Source organism: Oncorhynchus masou, chromosome 1 (assembly GCF_036934945.1).
Source record: "Oncorhynchus masou masou isolate Uvic2021 chromosome 1, UVic_Omas_1.1, whole genome shotgun sequence".
In the NCBI taxonomy this organism is placed as follows: domain Eukaryota; kingdom Metazoa; phylum Chordata; class Actinopteri; order Salmoniformes; family Salmonidae; genus Oncorhynchus; species Oncorhynchus masou.
In genome coordinates, this window is record NC_088212.1 from 62,836,772 (window position 1) to 62,849,937 (window position 13,166).

Below are 13,166 nucleotides of genomic sequence, written 5' to 3' on the forward strand. Positions count from 1 at the left end.
CCCACCACACATCACACCCTGACCTAACCACATAGAGAAATAAAACGGCTCTCTAAGGTCAGGGCGTGACAGATAAGGGCTTTTGTGAGTGAATTAAGAAGAAGGGGAGAATACTGTTGAGTAATAAATACATGAACAATTATGCTGTATAAGCTTCAGAAATAGTCATACAGTTAAATAAACACCACAGAGGGACAAACAAATTGAACACAAATAATTACAATGAAGTATAATTAACTGAAAATGGGGAGCTACTGATCGCTGGCTCCATCAGATCTTCAGTCTAACGCTCTCCCAACTGAGCTATTTCAGCCACACTGTTAAATATTATTTCTCATTATGTTCTAAGGTGTCTTGTTAGCTGTCTAAATATCATATTATCATATTAAATGGAGTATCTTTGATATACATACAGAATAATATGAAATGCTCTGAGTATAGGTTGGGTCACGGAGAAAGGATGGAGGAGTTGAGGAGAGTTTAGGGTTTTGTCCAACCCATAATCTCCCAACTAAATGTTCCCTTTGAACCTGTGTTTCCAACCAACAGCCCTCACAATATGCACACTTGCCGAAACCCGGGATCGAACCAGGGACCTTTAGATCTTCAGTCTAACGCTCTCCCAACTGAGCTATTTCGGCCACACTGTTAAAATATTTTTTCTCATTTTGTTCGAAGGTGTCTTGTTAGCTGTCTCATTTATTTAGTTGACTTTAGGATATTTTCTATTAATCTTTCTCGAACAGCGCATGACAAATGCTCCCACATGGATGGAATAATCACGTTATTTTCCAAACTGCTAGAAGACAATGCTTCCACCTGCTGGTTCCATGACAAACTCACACATACTTTTAGTTATTATTAGGCAAACTTTTTAGTGATTACATGTACGAAAAGGAGCCTCAGTTGATCTGGAGTCATCTTGCTAACAGACACAGGCTCTCAATGTGTAATGGAAGTTCAACAACTGCTCAGATAAAATGACCTGTTATTTCATCCATTGTCTATGAGAGGGTGGTAGTGTTTACCCTTCAGGTTGATGTAATATTAATGTGGTCTCATTCAACCATTCTATTAGTTATAGCTATGTATTATATAAGTTATCGTATTGCTTACAAACACCATTTTAACACATTATTTGAAAACAAAGTTTCTTTTGATCAAATCCTAACTGTATGTAGGTATCATTTCTATTGCATAAAGGCTTTTAGAAATATTTTTAATTGGTGTTTTACCTTCGCTGATTTGTCCACATGTAAAAACATAGCAGAGGATGGTTTCGATCCATCGACCTCTGGGTTATGGGCCCAGCACGCTTCCGCTGCGCCACTCTGCTATCAGGTAGGAGGAGTAAGCTGAAAATAGTCCAGATCTTTCATGGCCTGCATACTCACCAGACATGTCACCATTTCGCATGTATGGGATGCTCTGGATCAACGTGTCCGACAACGTGTTACAGTTCCCGCCAATATCCAGTAACTTCACACAGTCATTAAAGAGGAGTGGGACAACATTCCACAGGCCACTGCCTGATCAACTCTATGCAAAGGAGATGTGTCGCGCTGCATGAGGCAAACGGTGGTCACCCCAGATACTGACTGGTTTTCAGATCCATGCTCCTACCTTTTTTTTAAAGGTATCTGTGACCAGATGCATTTCTGTATTCTTAGTCATGGAAAATCCATAGATTAGGGCCTAATGAATTTATTTAAATTGACTGATTTCCTAATATGAACTGTAACTCAGTAAAATCTTTAAATTGTTGCATGTTGCGTTTATATTATTATTCAGTGTAGTTTATACAATGGAGCATTCAAAGACTGACATTAATAGATCAAAATGTGATTAGAGCATTCAGATAATGTCACGAACGTCATCAGGGAAATGACCGGACCAAGGTGCAGCGTTGTGAGCGTACAATTCTTTTTATTTTGAATGTCAAAAACAAAAACAAGAACCAGAACCAACACCACACCGCTTACTAGGGCTATACAGGCCACTATAACAAAGTCAACTACCCACAACTAAGGTGGCAAAACAGGCTGCCTAAGTATGATTCCCAATCAGAGACAACTATAGACAGCTGTCCCTGATTGAGAACCATACCCGGCAAAAACATACAAACAGAAAACATAGAATGCCCACCACACATCACACCCTGACCTAACCACATAGAGAAATAAAACGGCTCTCTAAGGTCAGGGCGTGACAGATAAGGGCTTTTGTGAGTGAATTAAGAAGAAGGGGAGAATACTGTTGAGTAATAAATACATGAACAATTATGCTGTATAAGCTTCAGAAATAGTCATACAGTTAAATAAACACCACAGAGGGACAAACAAATTGAACACAAATAATTACAATGAAGTATAATTAACTGAAAATGGGGAGCTACTGATCGCTGGCTCCATCAGATTGCCCACACCTTTAGATCTTCAGTCTAACGCTCTCCCAACTGAGCTATTTCAGCCACACTGTTAAAATATTATTTCTCATTATGTTCTAAGGTGTCTTGTTAGCTGTCTAAATATCATATTATCATATTAAATGGAGTATCTTTGATATACATACAGAATAATATGAAATGCTCTGAGTATAGGTTGGGTCACGGAGAAAGGATGGAGGAGTTGAGGAGAGTTTAGGGTTTTGTCCAACCCATAATCTCCCAACTAAATGTTCCCTTTGAACCTGTGTTTCCAACCAACAGCCCTCACAATATGCACACTTGCCGAAACCCGGGATCGAACCAGGGACCTTAGATCTTCAGTCTAACGCTCTCCCAACTGAGCTATTTCGGCCACACTGTTAAAATATTTTTTCTCATTTTGTTCGAAGGTGTCTTGTTAGCTGTCTCATTTATTTAGTTGACTTTAGGATATTTTCTATTAATCTTTCTCGAACAGCGCATGACAAATGCTCCCACATGGATGGAATAATCACGTTATTTTCCAAACTGCTAGAAGACAATGCTTCCACCTGCTGGTTCCATGACAAACTCACACATACTTTTAGTTATTATTAGGCAAACTTTTTAGTGATTACATGTACGAAAAGGAGCCTCAGTTGATCTGGAGTCATCTTGCTAACAGACACAGGCTCTCAATGTGTAATGGAAGTTCAACAACTGCTCAGATAAAATGACCTGTTATTTCATCCATTGTCTATGAGAGGGTGGTAGTGTTTACCCTTCAGGTTGATGTAATATTAATGTGGTCTCATTCAACCATTCTATTAGTTATAGCTATGTATTATATAAGTTATCGTATTGCTTACAAACACCATTTTAACACATTATTTGAAAACAAAGTTTCTTTTGATCAAATCCTAACTGTATGTAGGTATCATTTCTATTGCATAAAGGCTTTTAGAAATATTTTTAATTGGTGTTTTACCTTCGCTGATTTGTCCACATGTAAAACATAGCAGAGGATGGTTTCGATCCATCGACCTCTGGGTTATGGGCCCAGCACGCTTCCGCTGCGCCACTCTGCTATCAGGTAGGAGGAGTAAGCTGAAAATAGTCCAGATCTTTCATGGCCTGCATACTCACCAGACATGTCACCATTTCGCATGTATGGGATGCTCTGGATCAACGTGTCCGACAACGTGTTACAGTTCCCGCCAATATCCAGTAACTTCACACAGTCATTAAAGAGGAGTGGGACAACATTCCACAGGCCACTGCCTGATCAACTCTATGCAAAGGAGATGTGTCGCGCTGCATGAGGCAAACGGTGGTCACCCCAGATACTGACTGGTTTTCAGATCCATGCTCCTACCTTTTTTTTAAAGGTATCTGTGACCAGATGCATTTCTGTATTCTTAGTCATGGAAAATCCATAGATTAGGGCCTAATGAATTTATTTAAATTGACTGATTTCCTAATATGAACTGTAACTCAGTAAAATCTTTGAAATTGTTGCATGTTGCGTTTATATTATTATTCAGTGTAGTTTATACAATGGAGCATTCAAAGACTGACATTAATAGATCAAAATGTGATTAGAGCATTCAGATAATGTCACGAACGTCATCAGGGAAATGACCGGACCAAGGTGCAGCGTTGTGAGCGTACAATTCTTTTTATTTTGAATGTCAAAAACAAAAACAAGAACCAGAACCAACACCACACCGCTTACTAGGGCTATACAGGCCACTATAACAAAGTCAACTACCCACAACTAAGGTGGCAAAACAGGCTGCCTAAGTATGATTCCCAATCAGAGACAACTATAGACAGCTGTCCCTGATTGAGAACCATACCCGGCAAAAACATACAAACAGAAAACATAGAATGCCCACCACACATCACACCCTGACCTAACCACATAGAGAAATAAAACGGCTCTCTAAGGTCAGGGCGTGACAGATAAGGGCTTTTGTGAGTGAATTAAGAAGAAGGGGAGAATACTGTTGAGTAATAAATACATGAACAATTATGCTGTATAAGCTTCAGAAATAGTCATACAGTTAAATAAACACCACAGAGGGACAAACAAATTGAACACAAATAATTACAATGAAGTATAATTAACTGAAAATGGGGAGCTACTGATCGCTGGCTCCATCAGATTGCCCACGCCTTTAGATCTTCAGTCTAACGCTCTCCCAACTGAGCTATTTCAGCCACACTGTTAAAATATTATTTCTCATTATGTTCTAAGGTGTCTTGTTAGCTGTCTAAATATCATATTATCATATTAAATGGAGTATCTTTGATATACATACAGAATAAGAATAATATGAAATGCTCTGAGTATAGGTTGGGTCACGGAGAAAGGATGGAGGAGTTGAGGAGAGTTTAGGGTTTTGTCCAACCCATAATCTCCCAACTAAATGTTCCCTTTGAACCTGTGTTTCCAACCAACAGCCCTCACAATATGCACACTTGCCGAAACCCGGGATCGAACCAGGGACCTTTAGATCTTCAGTCTAACGCTCTCCCAACTGAGCTATTTCGGCCACACTGTTAAAATATTTTTTCTCATTTTGTTCGAAGGTGTCTTGTTAGCTGTCTCATTTATTTAGTTGACTTTAGGATATTTTCTATTAATCTTTCTCGAACAGCGCATGACAAATGCTCCCACATGGATGGAATAATCACGTTATTTTCCAAACTGCTAGAAGACAATGCTTCCACCTGCTGGTTCCATGACAAACTCACACATACTTTTAGTTATTATTAGGCAAACTTTTTAGTGATTACATGTACGAAAAGGAGCCTCAGTTGATCTGGAGTCATCTTGCTAACAGACACAGGCTCTCAATGTGTAATGGAAGTTCAACAACTGCTCAGATAAAATGACCTGTTATTTCATCCATTGTCTATGAGAGGGTGGTAGTGTTTACCCTTCAGGTTGATGTAATATTAATGTGGTCTCATTCAACCATTCTATTAGTTATAGCTATGTATTATATAAGTTATCGTATTGCTTACAAACACCATTTTAACACATTATTTGAAAACAAAGTTTCTTTTGATCAAATCCTAACTGTATGTAGGTATCATTTCTATTGCATAAAGGCTTTTAGAAATATTTTTAATTGGTGTTTTACCTTCGCTGATTTGTCCACATGTAAAACATAGCAGAGGATGGTTTCGATCCATCGACCTCTGGGTTATGGGCCCAGCACGCTTCCGCTGCGCCACTCTGCTATCAGGTAGGAGGAGTAAGCTGAAAATAGTCCAGATCTTTCATGGCCTGCATACTCACCAGACATGTCACCATTTCGCATGTATGGGATGCTCTGGATCAACGTGTCCGACAACGTGTTACAGTTCCCGCCAATATCCAGTAACTTCACACAGTCATTAAAGAGGAGTGGGACAACATTCCACAGGCCACTGCCTGATCAACTCTATGCAAAGGAGATGTGTCGCGCTGCATGAGGCAAACGGTGGTCACCCCAGATACTGACTGGTTTTCAGATCCATGCTCCTACCTTTTTTTTAAAGGTATCTGTGACCAGATGCATTTCTGTATTCTTAGTCATGGAAAATCCATAGATTAGGGCCTAATGAATTTATTTAAATTGACTGATTTCCTAATATGAACTGTAACTCAGTAAAATCTTTGAAATTGTTGCATGTTGCGTTTATATTATTATTCAGTGTAGTTTATACAATGGAGCATTCAAAGACTGACATTAATAGATCAAAATGTGATTAGAGCATTCAGATAATGTCACGAACGTCATCAGGGAAATGACCGGACCAAGGTGCAGCGTTGTGAGCGTACAATTCTTTTTATTTTGAATGTCAAAAACAAAAACAAGAACCAGAACCAACACCACACCGCTTACTAGGGCTATACAGGCCACTATAACAAAGTCAACTACCCACAACTAAGGTGGCAAAACAGGCTGCCTAAGTATGATTCCCAATCAGAGACAACTATAGACAGCTGTCCCTGATTGAGAACCATACCCGGCAAAAACATACAAACAGAAAACATAGAATGCCCACCACACATCACACCCTGACCTAACCACATAGAGAAATAAAACGGCTCTCTAAGGTCAGGGCGTGACAGATAAGGGCTTTTGTGAGTGAATTAAGAAGAAGGGGAGAATACTGTTGAGTAATAAATACATGAACAATTATGCTGTATAAGCTTCAGAAATAGTCATACAGTTAAATAAACACCACAGAGGGACAAACAAATTGAACACAAATAATTACAATGAAGTATAATTAACTGAAAATGGGGAGCTACTGATCGCTGGCTCCATCAGATTGCCCACGCCTTTAGATCTTCAGTCTAACGCTCTCCCAACTGAGCTATTTCAGCCACACTGTTAAAATATTATTTCTCATTATGTTCTAAGGTGTCTTGTTAGCTGTCTAAATATCATATTATCATATTAAATGGAGTATCTTTGATATACATACAGAATAATATGAAATGCTCTGAGTATAGGTTGGGTCACGGAGAAAGGATGGAGGAGTTGAGGAGAGTTTAGGGTTTTGTCCAACCCATAATCTCCCAACTAAATGTTCCCTTTGAACCTGTGTTTCCAACCAACAGCCCTCACAATATGCACACTTGCCGAAACCCGGGATCGAACCAGGGACCTTTAGATCTTCAGTCTAACGCTCTCCCAACTGAGCTATTTCGGCCACACTGTTAAAATATTTTTTCTCATTTTGTTCGAAGGTGTCTTGTTAGCTGTCTCATTTATTTAGTTGACTTTAGGATATTTTCTATTAATCTTTCTCGAACAGCGCATGACAAATGCTCCCACATGGATGGAATAATCACGTTATTTTCCAAACTGCTAGAAGACAATGCTTCCACCTGCTGGTTCCATGACAAACTCACACATACTTTTAGTTATTATTAGGCAAACTTTTTAGTGATTACATGTACGAAAAGGAGCCTCAGTTGATCTGGAGTCATCTTGCTAACAGACACAGGCTCTCAATGTGTAATGGAAGTTCAACAACTGCTCAGATAAAATGACCTGTTATTTCATCCATTGTCTATGAGAGGGTGGTAGTGTTTACCCTTCAGGTTGATGTAATATTAATGTGGTCTCATTCAACCATTCTATTAGTTATAGCTATGTATTATATAAGTTATCGTATTGCTTACAAACACCATTTTAACACATTATTTGAAAACAAAGTTTCTTTTGATCAAATCCTAACTGTATGTAGGTATCATTTCTATTGCATAAAGGCTTTTAGAAATATTTTTAATTGGTGTTTTACCTTCGCTGATTTGTCCACATGTAAAACATAGCAGAGGATGGTTTCGATCCATCGACCTCTGGGTTATGGGCCCAGCACGCTTCCGCTGCGCCACTCTGCTATCAGGTAGGAGGAGTAAGCTGAAAATAGTCCAGATCTTTCATGGCCTGCATACTCACCAGACATGTCACCATTTCGCATGTATGGGATGCTCTGGATCAACGTGTCCGACAACGTGTTACAGTTCCCGCCAATATCCAGTAACTTCACACAGTCATTAAAGAGGAGGACAACATTCCACAGGCCACTGCCTGATCAACTCTATGCAAAGGAGATGTGTCGCGCTGCATGAGGCAAACGGTGGTCACCCCAGATACTGACTGGTTTTCAGATCCATGCTCCTACCTTTTTTTTAAAGGTATCTGTGACCAGATGCATTTCTGTATTCTTAGTCATGGAAAATCCATAGATTAGGGCCTAATGAATTTATTTAAATTGACTGATTTCCTAATATGAACTGTAACTCAGTAAAATCTTTGAAATTGTTGCATGTTGCGTTTATATTATTATTCAGTGTAGTTTATACAATGGAGCATTCAAAGACTGACATTAATAGATCAAAATGTGATTAGAGCATTCAGATAATGTCACGAACGTCATCAGGGAAATGACCGGACCAAGGTGCAGCGTTGTGAGCGTACAATTCTTTTTATTTTGAATGTCAAAAACAAAAACAAGAACCAGAACCAACACCACACCGCTTACTAGGGCTATACAGGCCACTATAACAAAGTCAACTACCCACAACTAAGGTGGCAAAACAGGCTGCCTAAGTATGATTCCCAATCAGAGACAACTATAGACAGCTGTCCCTGATTGAGAACCATACCCGGCAAAAACATACAAACAGAAAACATAGAATGCCCACCACACATCACACCCTGACCTAACCACATAGAGAAATAAAACGGCTCTCTAAGGTCAGGGCGTGACAGATAAGGGCTTTTGTGAGTGAATTAAGAAGAAGGGGAGAATACTGTTGAGTAATAAATACATGAACAATTATGCTGTATAAGCTTCAGAAATAGTCATACAGTTAAATAAACACCACAGAGGGACAAACAAATTGAACACAAAGCAGAGGATGGTTTCGATCCATCGACCTCTGGGTTATGGGCCCAGCACGAATTCCGCTGCGCCACTCTGCTATCAGGTAGGAGGAGTAAGCTGAAAATAGTCCAGATCTTTCATGGCCTGCATACTCACCAGACATGTCACCATTTCGCATGTATGGGATGCTCTGGATCAACGTGTCCGACAACGTGTTACAGTTCCCGCCAATATCCAGTAACTTCACACAGTCATTAAAGAGGAGTGGGACAACATTCCACAGGCCACTGCCTGATCAACTCTATGCAAAGGAGATGTGTCGCGCTGCATGAGGCAAACGGTGGTCACCCCAGATACTGACTGGTTTTCAGATCCATGCTCCTACCTATTTTTTTTAAAGGTATCTGTGACCAGATGCATTTCTGTATTCTTAGTCATGGAAAATCCATAGATTAGGGCCTAATGAATTTATTTAAATTGACTGATTTCCTAATATGAACTGTAACTCAGTAAAATCTTTGAAATTATCTGTGACCAGATGCATTTCTGTATTCTTAGTCATGGAAAATCCATAGATTAGGGCCTAATGAATTTATTTAAATTTGATTTCCTAATATGAACTGTAACTCAGTAAAATCTTTGAAATTGTTGTATGTTGCGTTTATATTATTATTCAGTGTAGTTTATACAATGGAGCATTCAAAGACTGACATTAATAGATCAAAATGTGATTAGAGCATTCAGATAATGTCACGAACGTCATCAGGGAAATGACCGGACCAAGGTGCAGCGTTGTGAGCGTACAATTCTTTTTATTTTGAATGTCAAAAACAAAAACAAGAACCAGAACCAACACCACACCGCTTACTAGGGCTATACAGGCCACTATAACAAAGTCAACTACCCACAACTAAGGTGGCAAAACAGGCTGCCTAAGTATGATTCCCAATCAGAGACAACTATAGACAGCTGTCCCTGATTGAGAACCATACCCGGCAAAAACATACAAACAGAAAACATAGAATGCCCACCACACATCACACCCTGACCTAACCACATAGAGAAATAAAACGGCTCTCTAAGGTCAGGGCGTGACAGATAAGGGCTTTTGTGAGTGAATTAAGAAGAAGGGGAGAATACTGTTGAGTAATAATACATGAACAATTATGCTGTATAAGCTTCAGAAATAGTCATACAGTTAAATAAACACCACAGAGGGACAAACAAATTGAACACAAATAATTACAATGAAGTATAATTAACTGAAAATGGGGAGCTACTGATCGCTGGCTCCATCAGATTGCCCACGCCTTTAGATCTTCAGTCTAACGCTCTCCCAACTGAGCTATTTCAGCCACACTGTTAAAATATTATTTCTCATTATGTTCTAAGGTGTCTTGTTAGCTGTCTAAATATCATATTATCATATTAAATGGAGTATCTTTGATATACATACAGAATAATATGAAATGCTCTGAGTATAGGTTGGGTCACGGAGAAAGGATGGAGGAGTTGAGGAGAGTTTAGGGTTTTGTCCAACCCATAATCTCCCAACTAAATGTTCCCTTTGAACCTGTGTTTCCAACCAACAGCCCTCACAAATGCACACTTGCCGAAACCCGGGATCGAACCAGGGACCTTTAGATCTTCAGTCTAACGCTCTCCCAACTGAGCTATTTCGGCCACACTGTTAAAATATTTTTTCTCATTTTGTTCGAAGGTGTCTTGTTAGCTGTCTCATTTATTTAGTTGACTTTAGGATATTTTCTATTAATCTTTCTCGAACAGCGCATGACAAATGCTCCCACATGGATGGAATAATCACGTTATTTTCCAAACTGCTAGAAGACAATGCTTCCACCTGCTGGTTCCATGACAAACTCACACATACTTTTAGTTATTATTAGGCAAACTTTTTAGTGATTACATGTACGAAAAGGAGCCTCAGTTGATCTGGAGTCATCTTGCTAACAGACACAGGCTCTCAATGTGTAATGGAAGTTCAACAACTGCTCAGATAAAATGACCTGTTATTTCATCCATTGTCTATGAGAGGGTGGTAGTGTTTACCCTTCAGGTTGATGTAATATTAATGTGGTCTCATTCAACCATTCTATTAGTTATAGCTATGTATTATATAAGTTATCGTATTGCTTACAAACACCATTTTAACACATTATTTGAAAACAAAGTTTCTTTTGATCAAATCCTAACTGTATGTAGGTATCATTTCTATTGCATAAAGGCTTTTAGAAATATTTTTAATTGGTGTTTTACCTTCGCTGATTTGTCCACATGTAAAACATAGCAGAGGATGGTTTCGATCCATCGACCTCTGGGTTATGGGCCCAGCACGCTTCCGCTGCGCCACTCTGCTATCAGGTAGGAGGAGTAAGCTGAAAATAGTCCAGATCTTTCATGGCCTGCATACTCACCAGACATGTCACCATTTCGCATGTATGGGATGCTCTGGATCAACGTGTCCGACAACGTGTTACAGTTCCCGCCAATATCCAGTAACTTCACACAGTCATTAAAGAGGAGTGGGACAACATTCCACAGGCCACTGCCTGATCAACTCTATGCAAAGGAGATGTGTCGCGCTGCATGAGGCAAACGGTGGTCACCCCAGATACTGACTGGTTTTCAGATCCATGCTCCTACCTTTTTTTTAAAGGTATCTGTGACCAGATGCATTTCTGTATTCTTAGTCATGGAAAATCCATAGATTAGGGCCTAATGAATTTATTTAAATTGACTGATTTCCTAATATGAACTGTAACTCAGTAAAATCTTTGAAATTGTTGCATGTTGCGTTTATATTATTATTCAGTGTAGTTTATACAATGGAGCATTCAAAGACTGACATTAATAGATCAAAATGTGATTAGAGCATTCAGATAATGTCACGAACGTCATCAGGGAAATGACCGGACCAAGGTGCAGCGTTGTGAGCGTACAATTCTTTTTATTTTGAATGTCAAAAACAAAAACAAGAACCAGAACCAACACCACACCGCTTACTAGGGCTATACAGGCCACTATAACAAAGTCAACTACCCACAACTAAGGTGGCAAAACAGGCTGCCTAAGTATGATTCCCAATCAGAGACAACTATAGACAGCTGTCCCTGATTGAGAACCATACCCGGCAAAAACATACAAACAGAAAACATAGAATGCCCACCACACATCACACCCTGACCTAACCACATAGAGAAATAAAACGGCTCTCTAAGGTCAGGGCGTGACAGATAAGGGCTTTTGTGAGTGAATTAAGAAGAAGGGGAGAATACTGTTGAGTAATAAATACATGAACAATTATGCTGTATAAGCTTCAGAAATAGTCATACAGTTAAATAAACACCACAGAGGGACAAACAAATTGAACACAAATAATTACAATGAAGTATAATTAACTGAAAATGGGGAGCTACTGATCGCTGGCTCCATCAGATTGCCCACACCTTTAGATCTTCAGTCTAACGCTCTCCCAACTGAGCTATTTCAGCCACACTGTTAAAATATTATTTCTCATTATGTTCTAAGGTGTCTTGTTAGCTGTCTAAATATCATATTATCATATTAAATGGAGTATCTTTGATATACATACAGAATAATATGAAATGCTCTGAGTATAGGTTGGGTCACGGAGAAAGGATGGAGGAGTTGAGGAGAGTTTAGGGTTTTGTCCAACCCATAATCTCCCAACTAAATGTTCCCTTTGAACCTGTGTTTCCAACCAACAGCCCTCACAATATGCACACTTGCCGAAACCCGGGATCGAACCAGGGACCTTTAGATCTTCAGTCTAACGCTCTCCCAACTGAGCTATTTCGGCCACACTGTTAAAATATTTTTTCTCATTTTGTTCGAAGGTGTCTTGTTAGCTGTCTCATTTATTTAGTTGACTTTAGGATATTTTCTATTAATCTTTCTCGAACAGCGCATGACAAATGCTCCCACATGGATGGAATAATCACGTTATTTTCCAAACTGCTAGAAGACAATGCTTCCACCTGCTGGTTCCATGACAAACTCACACATACTTTTAGTTATTATTAGGCAAACTTTTTAGTGATTACATGTACGAAAAGGAGCCTCAGTTGATCTGGAGTCATCTTGCTAACAGACACAGGCTCTCAATGTGTAATGGAAGTTCAACAACTGCTCAGATAAAATGACCTGTTATTTCATCCATTGTCTATGAGAGGGTGGTAGTGTTTACCCTTCAGGTTGATGTAATATTAATGTGGTCTCATTCAACCATTCTATTAGTTATAGCTATGTATTATATAAGTTATCGTATTGCTTACAAACACCATTTTAACACATTATTTGAAAACAAAGTTTCTTTTGATCA

General features: G+C 39.2%; 6 non-coding genes across 6 annotated transcripts; all 6 read right to left on the bottom strand.

Annotated features, from left to right (window-relative positions):
• Positions 1-568: 568 nt before the first annotated feature.
• On the bottom strand, positions 569-641 carry trnaf-gaa (transfer RNA phenylalanine (anticodon GAA)). Its single transcript has one exon. It is a non-coding gene; the product is annotated as a tRNA-Phe (tRNA).
• Positions 642-2,726: 2,085 nt separating this feature from the next.
• trnaf-gaa (transfer RNA phenylalanine (anticodon GAA)) lies at positions 2,727-2,798 on the bottom strand. The gene has a single exon. It is a non-coding gene; the product is annotated as a tRNA-Phe (tRNA).
• A 2,091-nt stretch (positions 2,799-4,889) lies between these two features.
• trnaf-gaa (transfer RNA phenylalanine (anticodon GAA)) lies at positions 4,890-4,962 on the bottom strand. The gene has a single exon. It is a non-coding gene; the product is annotated as a tRNA-Phe (tRNA).
• A 2,085-nt stretch (positions 4,963-7,047) lies between these two features.
• trnaf-gaa (transfer RNA phenylalanine (anticodon GAA)) lies at positions 7,048-7,120 on the bottom strand. The gene has a single exon. It is a non-coding gene; the product is annotated as a tRNA-Phe (tRNA).
• A 3,293-nt stretch (positions 7,121-10,413) lies between these two features.
• On the bottom strand, positions 10,414-10,486 carry trnaf-gaa (transfer RNA phenylalanine (anticodon GAA)). Its single transcript has one exon. It is a non-coding gene; the product is annotated as a tRNA-Phe (tRNA).
• A 2,085-nt stretch (positions 10,487-12,571) lies between these two features.
• trnaf-gaa (transfer RNA phenylalanine (anticodon GAA)) lies at positions 12,572-12,644 on the bottom strand. The gene has a single exon. It is a non-coding gene; the product is annotated as a tRNA-Phe (tRNA).
• Positions 12,645-13,166: the final 522 nt, after the last annotated feature.